We start from the raw sequence: 14,563 nt of genomic DNA on the forward strand, positions 1-14,563 counted from the left end.
TCATATCTGACTTCTTCCAAAAAGCCACAAAATTGTATCAAATATTCAGCATGTCATTAAATTAGTGAAAATGTGAAGTGTGATTTTAGGTTATTGTTTAACTCTATATTGAAATAAATATTTAAACATTTTTACATATAAAGTTAGTAATTATTTTCAGAGACCATTTGTTTTCTCAAAAGGCAGAGTTGAAGTGTGTTCTCTCAAAACTCTCAAATATTTCAAAAGCAATTAAAAACTCATTTAAATTTGAAATAATTAATGATACAGTTTGGTACATGCTTTGTAACTTACTCTCATTTTTTTCTGATATTTACTCTTTTTCATAAATATTGTTTTAAAAGTTCATTTGAATGTCTGGTAAACACAAGTTATTTTCAGACAAAACATGTTTATACATTCAAATACATATTAAAAAGATATATGTGGTGATTTTTTTAGCATTCAAGTATTCATTGAACATACTAATTTCTTTCTTTCTTTCTTTTTTTTTTTTTTTTGACAGGCGGTTAGACAGTGAGAGAGAGACAGAGAGAAAGGTCTTCCTTCCATTGGCTCACCCCCCAAATGGCCGCTATGGCCGGCGCGTTTCGCTGATCCGAAGCCAGGAGCCAGGTGCTTCCTCCTGGTCTCCCATGCGGGTGCAGGGCATAAGCACCTGGGCCATCCTCCACTGCCTTCCTGGGCCACAGCAGAGAGCTGGACTGGAAGAGGAGAAACTGTGACAGAATCCGGTGCCCCAACTGGGACTAGAACCCTGGGTGCTGGCACCACAGGCAGAGGATTAGCCAAGTGAGCCGTGGCGCCGTCCTGAACATACTAATTTCAACTTCTATTGCATTTCAGCAAAAATAATAGACTTCAAAAATTGTAATTCCAGAGATATTTTCTTTCTCATACTTTAACTTAACCTGGCTAATGGGTTTGAAAGTAGATGAATCTGCCAATCAAAATTGAATTATATATAAGTAAAATAATCTAGATAAATGTTTGCAATGGGAAGAACTTTTGGGATGGACATTCAGGTCCAGTTTATTGCTATAAATGAAGAGATTTAAATAGATTTTTTGAATACCCTAATTTCATGTTCTTGAAGCTTCTTCTGACAACTCAACTCATACTTTGTGACTCAGTCATCACAGATATTGCAATGAAACTGAGTTTTCTTTTCTGTTCATATCTTCCTACAGATATGTATTTGTACTTCTTTTCACTGCTGAAGGCAAACCCTTACCAGGGATAATTGAATTAGTGTAAATGTCATCAGTTTAGTTTTCTCTGAGACATGAAATAAGAAACTTCAGGGCTGATTCTGAGGCCAGAGTGTTGTTTAGGACATCTGCTATTCTATGAGTCTGCTGTGTATCCCACTTCCCATGTTGGATCTTTCTCTCCCTTTTTGATTCTATCAGTTAGTATTAGCAGATACTTGTCTTGTTTGTGTGATCTCTTTGACTTTTAGACCTATCAGAGCTATCAATTGTGAGCTGAAATTGATCACTTGGACTAGTGCGATGGCATTGGTACATGCCATCTTGATGGGATTGTGTTGGAATCTCCTGGCACATTTCTAACTCCACCATTTGCGGCCAGTCCGATTGAGCATGTTCCAAATTGTTCATCTCCTCCCTCTCTTTTTCCACTCTTGGATTTAACAGGGATCACTTTTCAGTTAAAATTTAAACACCTAAGAATAATTGTGTGTTAATTACTGAGTTCAACCAATAGTACTAGAACAACAACAACAACAACAAATACTAAAAAGGATAAAGTATTACATTGTACATCTAAAGTCAGGACAGGAGCTGATCAGTTCATTGTTGCTTATAGTGTCCATTTCACTTAACAGGTTTCCCCTTTGGCGCTCAGTTGTCGCCGATCAGGGAAAACAAATGATATTTGTCTCTTTGGGACTGGCTTAATTCACTCAGCATGATGCTTTCCAGATCCCTCCATCTTGTTGCAAATGACTGGGTTTCATTGTTCCTTACTGCTGTGTAGTAGTCTATGGAGTACATGTCCCATAATTTCTTTATCCAGTCTACTGTTGATGGACATTTGGGTTGGTTCCAGGTCTTAGCTATTGTGAATTGAGCTACAATAAACATTAATGTGCAGATGGCTTTTTTATTTGCCGAATTAATTTCCTTTGGGTAAATTCCAAGGAGTGGGATGGCTGGGTTGTATGGTAGGGTTATGTTCAGGTTTCTGAGGAATCTCCAGACAGACTTCCATAGTGGCTTAACCAGTTTGCATTCCCACCAACAGTGGGTTAGTGTCCCTTGTTCCCCACATCCTCTCCAGCATCTGTTGTTGGTAGATTTCTGAATGTGAGCCATTCTCACCAGGGTGAGATGGAACCTCATTGTGGTTTTGATTTGCATTTCTCTGATTGCTAGTGATCTTGAACATTTTTTCATGTGTCTGTTGGCCATTTGGATTTCCTCTTTCGAAAAATGTCTATTGAGGTCCTTGGCCCATCTCTTAAGTGGGTTGTTTGTTTTGTTGTTGTGGATTTTCTTGATTTCTTTGTAGATTCTGGTTATCAATCCTTTATCTGTAGTATAGTTTGCGAATATTTTTTCCCATTCTGTTGGTTGCCTCTTCACTTTCCTGACTGTTTCTTTTGAAGTACAAAAACTTCTCAATTTGATACAATCCCAAATGTTAATTTTGGTTTTGACTGCCTGTGCTGTTGGAGTATTTTCCAGGAAGTCTTTGCCTGTGCCTATATCTTGCAGGGTTTCTCCAATGCTCTCTAATAATTTGATGCTATATGGGCAAAATGTTGAAATCTTTACCTAATATATACTAAACTGATCTTCTGTATACAAAGAGAATTGAAAATGAATCTTTACATGAATGGAAGGGGAAAGGGAGCGGGAAAGGGGAGGGTTGCGGGCGGGAGGGAAGTTATGGGAGGGGGGAAGCCATTGTAACCCATAAGCTGTACTTTGGAAATTTATATTCATTAAATAAAAGTTTAATAAAAAAAAAAGAAACTTCAGTGTATTCAGGTGATATATACTTTTGTGACTTTCTACAAGATTTTTTAGAAGAAATGTATTTATTAAATATATCAATCACCGAATAAGAAAATTTACATTTTAATTAAATTGTTATATTTATTGTTAACATTTATATTAGGAATATTCCAAATATATATGAATGAGTTAACAATAAAACATAAATTATCTACTAATTACTTATTTTCCTTACATCATATTTAACAAATATTCTTTAGAATGTTTTGGTAAAGAAATAAAATAGCATACATCAACTTATACCCACAATCTGTTAATTTTATTCCAACTCCATTGTCTTTTCTTCTTTTCTCCCTCTTCCCAAGAAATATTAGTAATTATGAATTTGGTGATTTTCTACTTAATTATGATGCATTTGCATATATAATTAACATATAATTTTATCTCATATTTTTGCAGTTTTACAAATGATTGAATCTGATTATGATGTTGAGTTGTTCTACCTTTTTGTGCAATTTTAATTTTTTGAGATTTTATTTCTTGCCAGTGATGCATAGTTCTTGCTAATTCTTTCCAACTGCACTTACATGTTCCATTTTATAAATATATAAATATATAAGCACTATAGTTTTGAGTGATTTATTTACTTGAAAGGTAGAGTTACAGAAAGGCAAAGGGAGAGAGAGAGAGAGAGAAAGGGAAAGAGAGAAAGAGAGAGAGGGAAGACTTTTATCCATTGGTTCACTCCCCAGATGGCCTCAGTGGCAGGATCTGAGCCGATCCGAAGCCAGGAGCTTCTTCCAGGTTTCCCATGTGGGTGCAGGGACCCAAGAGGACTTGGGCCATCTTCTATTGCTTTCCCAGACCATAGCAGGGAGCTGGATCAAAAATAGAGCAGCTGGGACTTGAACTGGTGCCTATATGGGATACTGGTGCTGCAGGCAGTTACTTTATCCACTATACCACAGCACTGGCTCCAGCACTATTAGTTTTGCATCTCTCATGTTGTAAGTTATTTAGGTTGTTTCTGAACATTACAAGTATTTTTCAATTTACATTTTTAATGACTCCTTGTGTATCTGCAAGAGAATTACCAAATATAAAGAAAATAATCAAAATTTCTAGATATGGTCATATTTCTCTACAAAATAGTTTTACCAGTTGCATTCTTACTTGAGTGCCTAAGAGAAGGAAAATTGTTGAACATATGATGATATTTTTCTGTGGCTTTAGTTTTTACTGTCTTGATTACCAATTAGTAAGAGCATCATTTTGTGTACTTACTGATCAAAGGATATACCTCTTCATGAAATACCCATTTTTTCTCTTTTATTGGTTGGCAAATTTCTCTCTCTCTTTATCTCTTCCTCTCTCTCCATCTTCCAAAAATTAAAACACATACATAAAACAAAATGTTTTGTTTCAATGTTGAATTCATATAAAGGAAAAATTGCAAAAATAGTATCCCACACATATATTTTTCCACAAAATATAGTGATTATCTTAAGAGCAAAAAGGAAATAGAAAAATAAAAGAATGCATGCTATCATTTGTGTTTGTTTTACTGAAGATTCTGATTAGAAGTCTTCTAAATACAAATAAAATAAGCAAATAAGCACACACCAAGCACACTGCATGAATTCATAGGGAAAATCAAATTTTGCAAGGCACAAATATCAAAAAATGTACTAAAAATATATCCATGGCTACTTCAACAAAAAAATAAATTGGGAGCAAAGTGAAAGGGAGAAGGCTAAGAGGGAGATACTTAAGGTTTGCCACAGAGTTAAGAAAATAAATAAGTAGGGGCCAGTGCTGTGGCATGGCGGGTTAACACCCTGGCCTGAAGTGCTGGCATCCCAAATGGGCGCCGGTTCAAGACCTGGCTGCTCCTCTTCCGATCCCGCTCTCTTCTGTGGCCTTGGAAAGCAGTAGAAGATGGCCCAAGTCCTTGGGACCCTGTACCCACAAGGGAGACCCGGAAGAAGCTCCTGGCTCCTGGCTTTGGATTGGCACAGCTCCGGCCATTGCAGCCATCTGGGGAATGAACCAGCGGATGGAAGACCTCTCTCTCTCTCTCTCTCTCTGTGCCTCTCCTCTCTCTGTGTAGCTCTGACTTTCAAATAAGTAAATAAATCTTTACAAAAATCAATAAGTAAAGGACTTAGATTGGAATAGAGTAATGAGATGGGCATTTCAAGGAAGTCAAACTGCTGAATTAATGGTTCAGATGGAAAAGGCCCTACCCTATGTCTAGTGGAAAGGCGGTAAGGAAAATAGCAAGGAGATCAAGTGTTGACATTCAAGAAAGTGGTTATAAAAATTCAGTTAAACTATATATTTATTAAGGAATATATTTGTTTAAAATCATTAACCCCAATCCTATAGTATAAAATTGAAAGATTTTAAAGGTAATATACAATGTTCTTCAAGACCTCAATTTTATTTATTTATTTTTTTTATTTATTTTAAAGTCAGAGTTACACAGAGAGAGGAGAGGCAGAGAGAGAGGTCTTTCACCCAAATGTTCACTCCCCAGATAGCTGCAATGGCCGGAGCTGTGCCAATCTGAAGCCAGGAGCCAGGAGCTTCTTCCCCATGTGGGTGCAGGGGCCCAAGGACTTGGGCCATCTTTTTTCTTTCTTTTTTTCTTTCTTTCTTTTTTTTTTTTTTTTGACAGGCAGAGTGGACAGTGAGAGAGAGAGAGAGAGAGACAGAGAGAAAGGTCTTCCTTTGCCATTGGTTCACCTTCCAATTGCCGCTGCTGCTGGCATACTGCGGCCGGCGCACCGCGCTGATCCGAAGGCAGGAGCCAGGTGCTTTTCCTGGTCTTCCATGGGGTGCAGGGCCCAAGCATATGGACCATCCTCCACAGCACTCCCTGGCCACAGCAGAGAGCTGGCCTGGAAGAGGGGCAACTGGGACAGAATCTGGTGCCCTGACCGGGACTAGAACCCGGTTGCCAGTACCACAAGGCAGAGGATTAGCCTATTGAGCCGCGGCGCCCGCCAGGCCGTCTATTTTCCAAGCCATAGCGGAGCTGAATCAGAAGAGGAGCAGCCAGATCTTGAACCAGTGCCCATATGGGATGCCGGCACTTCAGGCCAGGGTGTTAACCTGCTGCGCCACAGCTCCGGCTCCAAGACCTCACTTCTAAGAACATTAATTTCATCTTCAACTTCCACAATTTCCTCATCTGTGTCTATTTGTCATCCATGGAAGCCATATGAATTTCTTTGAGCTCATCCTTCCTGAGAAAATTGTTCATCATGCAGTCTACAGGTCTCCACCCTCACCTCCCACCCACAGCCCAGTTTTTGTAGATGTTATCTATCAGCTCTGTAAATCATGCCTTGCCAGCCCTACCTTATCTTGCTGCACAGGTAATTTTAGTAAGTTACTTGGCAGATTTTTGTACCATTTTTATGTGTGATTGCTGTTCCTCTTTCCCCAGTGTATTTGTAATCATTTCTCCATGTGTCTTGACATGTGTATTTAGTGCTTGCAACATAGGGACTCTCATAGAGTATTTGCTCAGTTCCTCAAAGACTATAAAGAGTATCTACAACTTAGGTACAAGGCACATGTAACAAGAAATCAGGTCTAGACAAGTCTAGTATATGAGTGCCATGCCTCAGGCTAATAGATAATTAGAGAAGAACTCAGGGTATGAAGCAAAGACACTTATCTGTAAATTAGCCAGATGCAAGGTCTGAGAATACCTAACACATATGCCTTAAATTGGAAAATGACTAACAGGAGCAATCAGATCTTCATTGTGGAGATTTATTTGGGAGTATGTGGAAGTAATTTTTAGTAGGAAATGGACAGGAAGAAAACAATCAATGCATGCTTAGTATTTTTCCTGTAACCTAATATCTTGAATTCTTCTGGAGACCTGTTGTTTTGCTATTTTCTTTTCTTATTTAACAATCAAAATTATGGCCGGCACTATGCCGATCCGAAGCCAGGAGCCAGGTGCTTCCTCCTGGTCTCCCACGTGGGTGCAGGCACCCAATCACCTGGGCCATCCACCACTGCCTTCCAGGGCCACAGCAGAGAGCTGGACTGTAAGAGGAGCAGCTGGGACTAGAACCAGCGCCCATATGGGATGCCGGCACTGCAGGTGGAGGATTAGCCAAGTGAGCCATGGCACTGGCCCCTATTTCTTCAATTTTGAAAACTATAAACAGTTGTATCAAATGTTAACTTGTGACTCTTTCTTTGCTCTTAACAAGAAACTGCATCGTATACACAAGAGTTAAGATTGTTCTGCATTTCTTATCTAAGGATTTGATCATTTAGGATCAGAATCAACAGTAAGTCTGAAACTTTGAATGAAATACAGTTATTTTTTCTGCATTTTTCTCTTTCACCAGGTAAGAACAATAAAATTCATTTAAAGATTTTTAAAGGAAAGTACGAGTTTAAATTGAGATGAAAGGATTGCTTGAAAAGCTGTATCACCTGTATTAGCCCAAACTGATCTCTCTCTTAGATCATGGAAGTTTTCCACAGATTATTAGGGATTTCTATAGTATGATTTTTATTTGCTCCTTTTCAGCATGGTTGTTAAGTGAAGTTTATAAATCTTTGTTTAGAACAACAGATAATGCTTTAGCTAAATGACATAATTTTAGCCAGTTCTATGACATGCACTCATACAGCCATAATGTGGGGTTTCTGGCTACTGTGTTTCTTAGTAAAGATGCACACAGCTCTCTGTTGCATATATCTTTGGAGTCAGAGTTCAAGTTTTATTCTTGATGTTCCTTCTTTTTCTCCTTCTTATTCCATTTTCTGCTGCCTTGTCCTGCATGGTTTCATCTTAATTTTTATTTTAGTCCTCTCTGTGTTGGTTGCATAGATATCTTCTCTCCTCTTTAGTATGTTCCAGATTGAGAAATAGTGATGTTATTCTTTGTTTCAGCAACAAACAAATGTACAACAAATAGGCAAATAATAACACAAATAAACCAAAAGCTGCATGTGTTTGGGCTTTTTCTCTCTCACACTTTCTGTATCTCTTCATTGATATTTGGCAGCATCAAAAGCAGGCCATGTTGAGAAATGGCTAAAGTCCCCCTATGAAAGTTTCTTTTACTTCTTCCACATTGAGTAATTCAAAGTTAGAAAGGAATTTTAGTGCAACTCTGATAACTGATTAAGGAAAAGGGAGCTTCTAGGATCAGTTGCCTCTACAAGACTGGTTGTTAATATCAATTATCACTTTTCTGGGGTATTTATTCCGTTTCTCACTTGGTCTAAGAATGACTTTTTGATTAAGTAGAGGTGATAGTGTGGCTGGCACTGTAGTATAGAAGGTTAAGCCACCAATAGCACCAGCATCCTATATGGCCACTGGTTCAAGTTCCAGCTGTTATATTTATGATCTGGCTCCCTATAAATGAGCCTGGGAAAGTAATGGAAGATGGCCCAAGTCCTGGGGCCCCTGCACCCACATGGGGGACCCAGAAGAAACTCCAGGCTCCTGGCTTCAGATTGGCCCAGCTCCAGCCATTGGATCATTTGGGGAGTGAACCAGTAGATGTCTTTCTCAGTCTCTCCCTCTCTCTCTCTGATATTTCAAAAAACTTAATAAAACTTAAAAAAATAGAAGTGAAGAGCAAGAAGATGGGGTGGATTTGAGATATAAAATCTAGTCCTTGAGGAAAAGAGTCCTGGTTCTCTTAAAAAACACTATGCTCAAACTGCACAGTGTATCCTCAGCAATTTGAGTCCACAGGGCACAGAGGAATAATTATCAACATGGGTTTATATATGGACAGGGTATCACCTAATGGTTTGCACACAAGCACACATTGTCACACAGGTTTTGTTGTGATAAAATATGTAATATATTTCCAGCTATTCTCAGAAAACCTCTATTGAATTCTCTCCTTTTGGAACTTTACTTCCTCTGTGGGGAAAGTATTTCTTTTGAGAGTTTCCTGCTTTAGGAGACTTGCTGCTGTGATACCCTATCATGCATATCTTAAGGAAAATTCTTTGACAGATGCAAGCCTAGACTGTGCTTATGACCCAGTCCTTCAACTGAAGATTTACTTGAGCACCCGCAAGTAGCTCTAGATGTGTGGTCAACTGGATTATCTGTAAATAATAGGATGTTAGACTATCAATTTCTTGATTCAAGATCAACAGTACAATAGCAGATACAAAAACTGAATGTGAAGCAGATATTGTTATGTAGAGTTAAAGGGGAAGGACTTAAGAATGTGTAGCCACTTAGGGATATAACAGAATATGGATGAGATTTATTCTCAGTGAGGCAGTGGGGGAGATTGTCTTACTCTGAAGTCTCAGAGTAATTGGGGTAGATAATGCAACCTTCTCACTTCAGCCTACTGAGGGGATAACCAATGGAACTACCTGAAAATCTTTGACTTACTCAGTGTAATAGGGAGGGATGAAAAAACGTTGTTCAAAGAAGGCTTATGGAGACTGTGCATCAGAGAAGGATTTGAGTTGGGAAACTACTTTAAGCTTCCTGACTTTTTAGTAAAGCTGGGGCTTATGGTTGCATCCTAGAGACCTGCACCATCAGCTTGCTTGAGTTCAGAGATGATTGTTTTGCATGGATCAAATTTGGCCCCGAAAGAAGAGTGATGTTGGGTAATTTGGGATTGCCTTGGTTTCTATTTCCTAGGACTCCCAGAGGGGCAAAAAGTCCTGGGTTGAAAGAGCCTGCATATAAATTGCTGGATATGAGGAATTAAAGGAGATATGACTGACCACCAAGATGGAGGACAGCTTCTTTGTTTTGTTAGGAAAGTTTGGGAAAGAGACGGCAGGTAGATACCACTCGGAAGAAAGGCTAGCCCTCTCTGCTGAACACAGAGATGACCAAATTATTCCGATAAGAATTATCTGACCCCTGCTTCTGTGCCTCCTTCTTCTTCTGACTTGGAGTTGAGATTAAACAAAATGACAATAACAATAAAAAAGAACAGGGAAGAATTAAGATAGGAAAGTGTAAAAGATAACTGTTTCCTTCTTCTAGACATAATTTGATCTACATCGAGGCCAGAACACTGGAGAATATTTAATTCTAAGCCAAGTTCTAAATTTTAATTTACACCTAGTGGCAACAAAGAAGTTAGTTGCAGCACAAGTCATCATAGGACCAATATTGCTGAGAATGAGAGAAAAGCAATGGGTAATACTGAATTCTCATGCAAGGAAGGTAATATCATCGACATTGAGGGGAGATGGAGTGAGAGTAATGATGATACTAAAGCAAAATGTTATTGTTCACTTTGCAAGTTATGCCTAATGTGGCTAATCACTTTTTGCTTTAATGGAAATTTTATTTCTTCCTCTGAGTTTTATGGAGAGGTGGTCCTGAGCAGGTGAATCATATGACATTTATGCCTATGTTAAATGTGGACTGCGCCCACCTCTTCCCCACCGTGGGTAGCTGTGCTGCTTTCCAGTTGCTTTGCCACGTTTCTGTAGTTAAGTTGGTTTAAAGTGGATGATTCATGTTTAGGGTGGGAAAGTGAAAAATACCCTTAAAGTTTGTTTCATCTTCTCCTGCAAATAAAAATAATAAGAAAAAAATTAGTGCAATACATTAAGTTAAATAGTTGGGCAAAAATTTTACTCAGCATTTCCAAAAGATAAATTTGTTCTTATGATATACTACTAAATCATTATTTTAGATGCCTTAGAAGTTCCCTGTTTTTCAAATTTTTGATTTTCTTTTACCTTGTGTATTATAGAACTTTAGAGTTTTTTTTAAACTTTACATATTATACATGATTAGAATTTATAAATGCTGTCAAAATCCTTAAATCATTTGACCTTCAAAATTACTATGTATAGTTTCAAGACAAACATGTATTGTCTATTTTAGAGAAAGGGATACCAGCATTCATAAAAGTAAAATAATTACTCAAGTTTATATTGCTAATATGTGGAAAATTTCAACTCAGTCTCTGATTATTTAGAAAAGAACAGGCCCTATATTTCAGTGTTCCCATGGTCTTCTATTTTTACAGATAATACTATTCCATAAGAAGTAACACTTTCTGAGCATTTTCTGTATGACAGACTGTTTAATAACTATTTTGTTTTTGCTTTTAATAACAGTCCTATGAGGTAGAGAAGACTATTCCCAGTGTGCAGATGAGAAAACTTAGGATTTGAGAGATGCAGGAGATTTGACCAAGATCATACATTAGATAGTAATTGGCACTGAGAGGATTTAACTCACATGACCTAACTGTACAGGCGGACATCTCCATGTTTTTGAAACAGGTGCTTCTTATTGAGTACCTGAGTCTTCATAAAGTATTGCATTTTGTATTTTGGGAATTTTTTTTCTTTTTTTTTTTTAATTTTTGACAGGCAGAGTGGACAGTGAGAGAGAGAGAGAGAGAGAGAAAGGTCTTCCTTTTGCCGTTGGTTCACCCTCCAATGGCCGCCGCGGTAGGCACGCTGCGGCCAGCGCACCGCACTGATCTGATGGCAGGAGCCAGGTACTTATCCTGGTCTCCCATGGGGTGCAGGACCCAAGGACTTGGGCCATCCTCCACTGCACTCCCTGGCCACAGCAGAGAGCTGGCCTGGAAGAGGGGCAACTGGGACAGGATCGGTGCCCCGACCGGGACTAGAACCTGGTGTGCTGGCGCCGCAAGGCAGAGGATTAGCCTAGTGAGCCGCGGCGCCGGCCTGTATTTTGGGAATCTTAAATGTGCACAATTGCAAGCACACTGCTTCTGTAACCTACTGCATTTCTTAGACAGGCAGAAAGCCCAGCACCTAAATTCAATAGGTTTTGTTTACATATCTGCTTTGGTTCTGAACAATAGTGATACTATAAAGTCACAAAATTACTCAGTGTTTGTTTTTCTCTCTATTATATGGAAACTACGGTATTTAAATTCACTTTGCAAATAGAAAAATATTATGCACAGGTTCACAGAGTACTTGTGAATTAATGAGAAAAAGAATAGCAGTATGTTGCATGAGTGAGCTTGTGTGTATACTGATAATACCATTAGTTGCAGAGTAAATATTGAGGCTTATGTTTTATCTGTTATCGTAGCTGATATTCAGCTGGCAAGTATCGTAGCTGGCAGTTATTTGGTGCTTGTGCTGTACAATTTGTTAAACATTTACTATCTGTATTTGCCTCTAATAATCTCAAGTCAAAGGGTTTCTTGCATATAAAAGCTAGAATTGTAGTTGCATATGACACTTGATAAAGGAGCTTGCTGTACAGAAAATATTCCAATCAAAATGCTAGAAACTTTCCGCTCTGTTAATATATATTGACTATTTAGCAGGAAAAACCTTTAACCAATGAATTAAAATGTTAGGAATTATATGCTGTGCATTGGCATTCATTTCAATATTCTAAATTTTATACAACCACTACTTCATAGATCAAACATTGACACTCTTAATCTAATATTTTCACACCACATCCTGACTGCTATATTCCAGCAGATAAATGATCATTTTGAATATCAAATGTTACTGCTGCCTGCTAGCTATCACTGAGTGCAGCATTTGTACAATTACTTTAATATTTTATGTTATTATAAAATGAGTGGAGAATAGGAAAGTGATAAGAAGTTTGCATCTCATAAACCTAATTCCTTTGAGGCAAAGTCAGAAATTATTGTACTTTGAGCAATCAATCTTGAGATTTGTAGTAGTTATTATATTTTTTTAAAGATTTATGTATTTGAGAGGTAGAGTTGCAGACAGTGAGAGGAAGAGACAGAGAGAGATCTTCCTTCGTTCCCTGATTGGCAGTAACGGTCAGAACTGGGCCGATCTGAAGCCAGGAGCTTCTTCCGGGTCTCCCATGTGGGTGCAGGGGCCCAAGGACTTGGGCCATTTTCTACTGCTTTCCCAGGCCACAGCAGAGAGCTGGATTGGAAGTGGAGCAGCTGGGACTAGAACTGGAGCCCATATAGGATACCGACACCACAGGTTAAGGTTTTACCTACTGCGCCACAGCGCTGGCCTGGGTAGTCATTATTTTTAACCCAGTTGGCATTCTATTGTGAAAAAATAAAGTATGTGTGTAAAATATTAGAAATATTTGAGGAATGTAATAGTAGAAAGCAAGAATTATTAAGGGAATTTTTAATATTACATTTTCCTGATATTAAGATCATTAATGAGAGGCTGAATTATCAATTAAAATGTCATAAATCTAACAAAATTCAATTCAAGATGTACACTGATTTCAGAAATGCTAAAATATAAGCCTTAAGTTAATACATTTAAGCTTTTTATTTACTTATATTTTGCCCAATTTGCTTATATTTGGATCTGATTTTGCTTTTAGGAATGTTATGGTTATAAAGTTGGGATAGAACCTAGATTCATTTTCTCTATATATGAAAGTTCATTAATAATGAGTAATGCTTTATAATAAAACACTGGTATGATTATGAATATATATTTTATTTGCTTTCATATAATTATATCAAATTTTTCCATAAAATGTTTTCACTGTACATCACATTTCTTGGCTTACCTTAAATGTAAACAAGGATTAACAAAAAATGCTTATTTCTTATATCTATTCTCAGAAGTTATATAAAGGTTCTTCCCAAATAAAGCCTGCATCCCTTGTAATGCTTATTTTATTTTACATGTTTTACAAGTCCAGTTACTGTATGTTACATTTATAAAACAAGAATTTAAAGTTATAAGTATTATATAAGCCAAAGTTTGGACATCTGTTTACATTTGCTATTTTATTCTCTTTTACACTACCAATTATTTCTTTGGTTCTTAATTTTCATCTTTTTTGCTCTTGATAATTAAGATATTTTTACTTCCTCATTTTTTTTTCAATCAGCAGAAATTCTAGCAGCATATTTCTCAAAAAAACTAAGTTTAATATGCAAATGTATAACACATTTTTATCAGACTATTGATTGTACATTATGATTGTTTTCCTTGTTTCTATTTGGTTAAGTTGACTTTTAAAGATGTGATGATGAGATAGTTAATTATGATACCTAAGCTTCTGATTGGTTAAGTAGGCTATTTTGATGAGAAAAAGTGAATTTCATCTCCGTATGTAGAATAGAAATTCAGATAATAGAGGGGAAATAAAATTTAGCTGGAAGTACAGCTGTTTGTCATATTGATGTGTAGATATTTGTTTTAAGTAGAGGTATAAAATGGACAATTATTTCTGGGATTAGAAGTTGAGGTTTGGAACAGATAAGAAGAGGACTTCAAAATGTTGGAAGGAAGTGAAATTATAAAGATAATTTTTGGAGCAAGTGTTTACCTAATGGTTGTGATGCCAACATACACATTTGAGTGCCTGGGTTATACTCTTGACTCTCAGTCTTGACTCTAGTTTCCTGTTAGTGCAGACCCAGGAAGACAACAGGTAATGGCTTGTGTTGGTCGATGGGACCATCAGTGGGAAACCTGGATTGCATTCTCAGCTCCTGCCTCTGGCCCCAGCCCAGCTCCAGTTGTTACTGGCATCTGGGGAGTTTACAAGCAGAAAGGAACTCTCTCTCTCTCTCTCTCTCTCACTCCCCCTGCCCCCTAAAAAATTAAAGAAAAAGAAA

This window comes from Lepus europaeus, chromosome 8, assembly GCF_033115175.1.
Source record: "Lepus europaeus isolate LE1 chromosome 8, mLepTim1.pri, whole genome shotgun sequence".
In the NCBI taxonomy this organism is placed as follows: domain Eukaryota; kingdom Metazoa; phylum Chordata; class Mammalia; order Lagomorpha; family Leporidae; genus Lepus; species Lepus europaeus.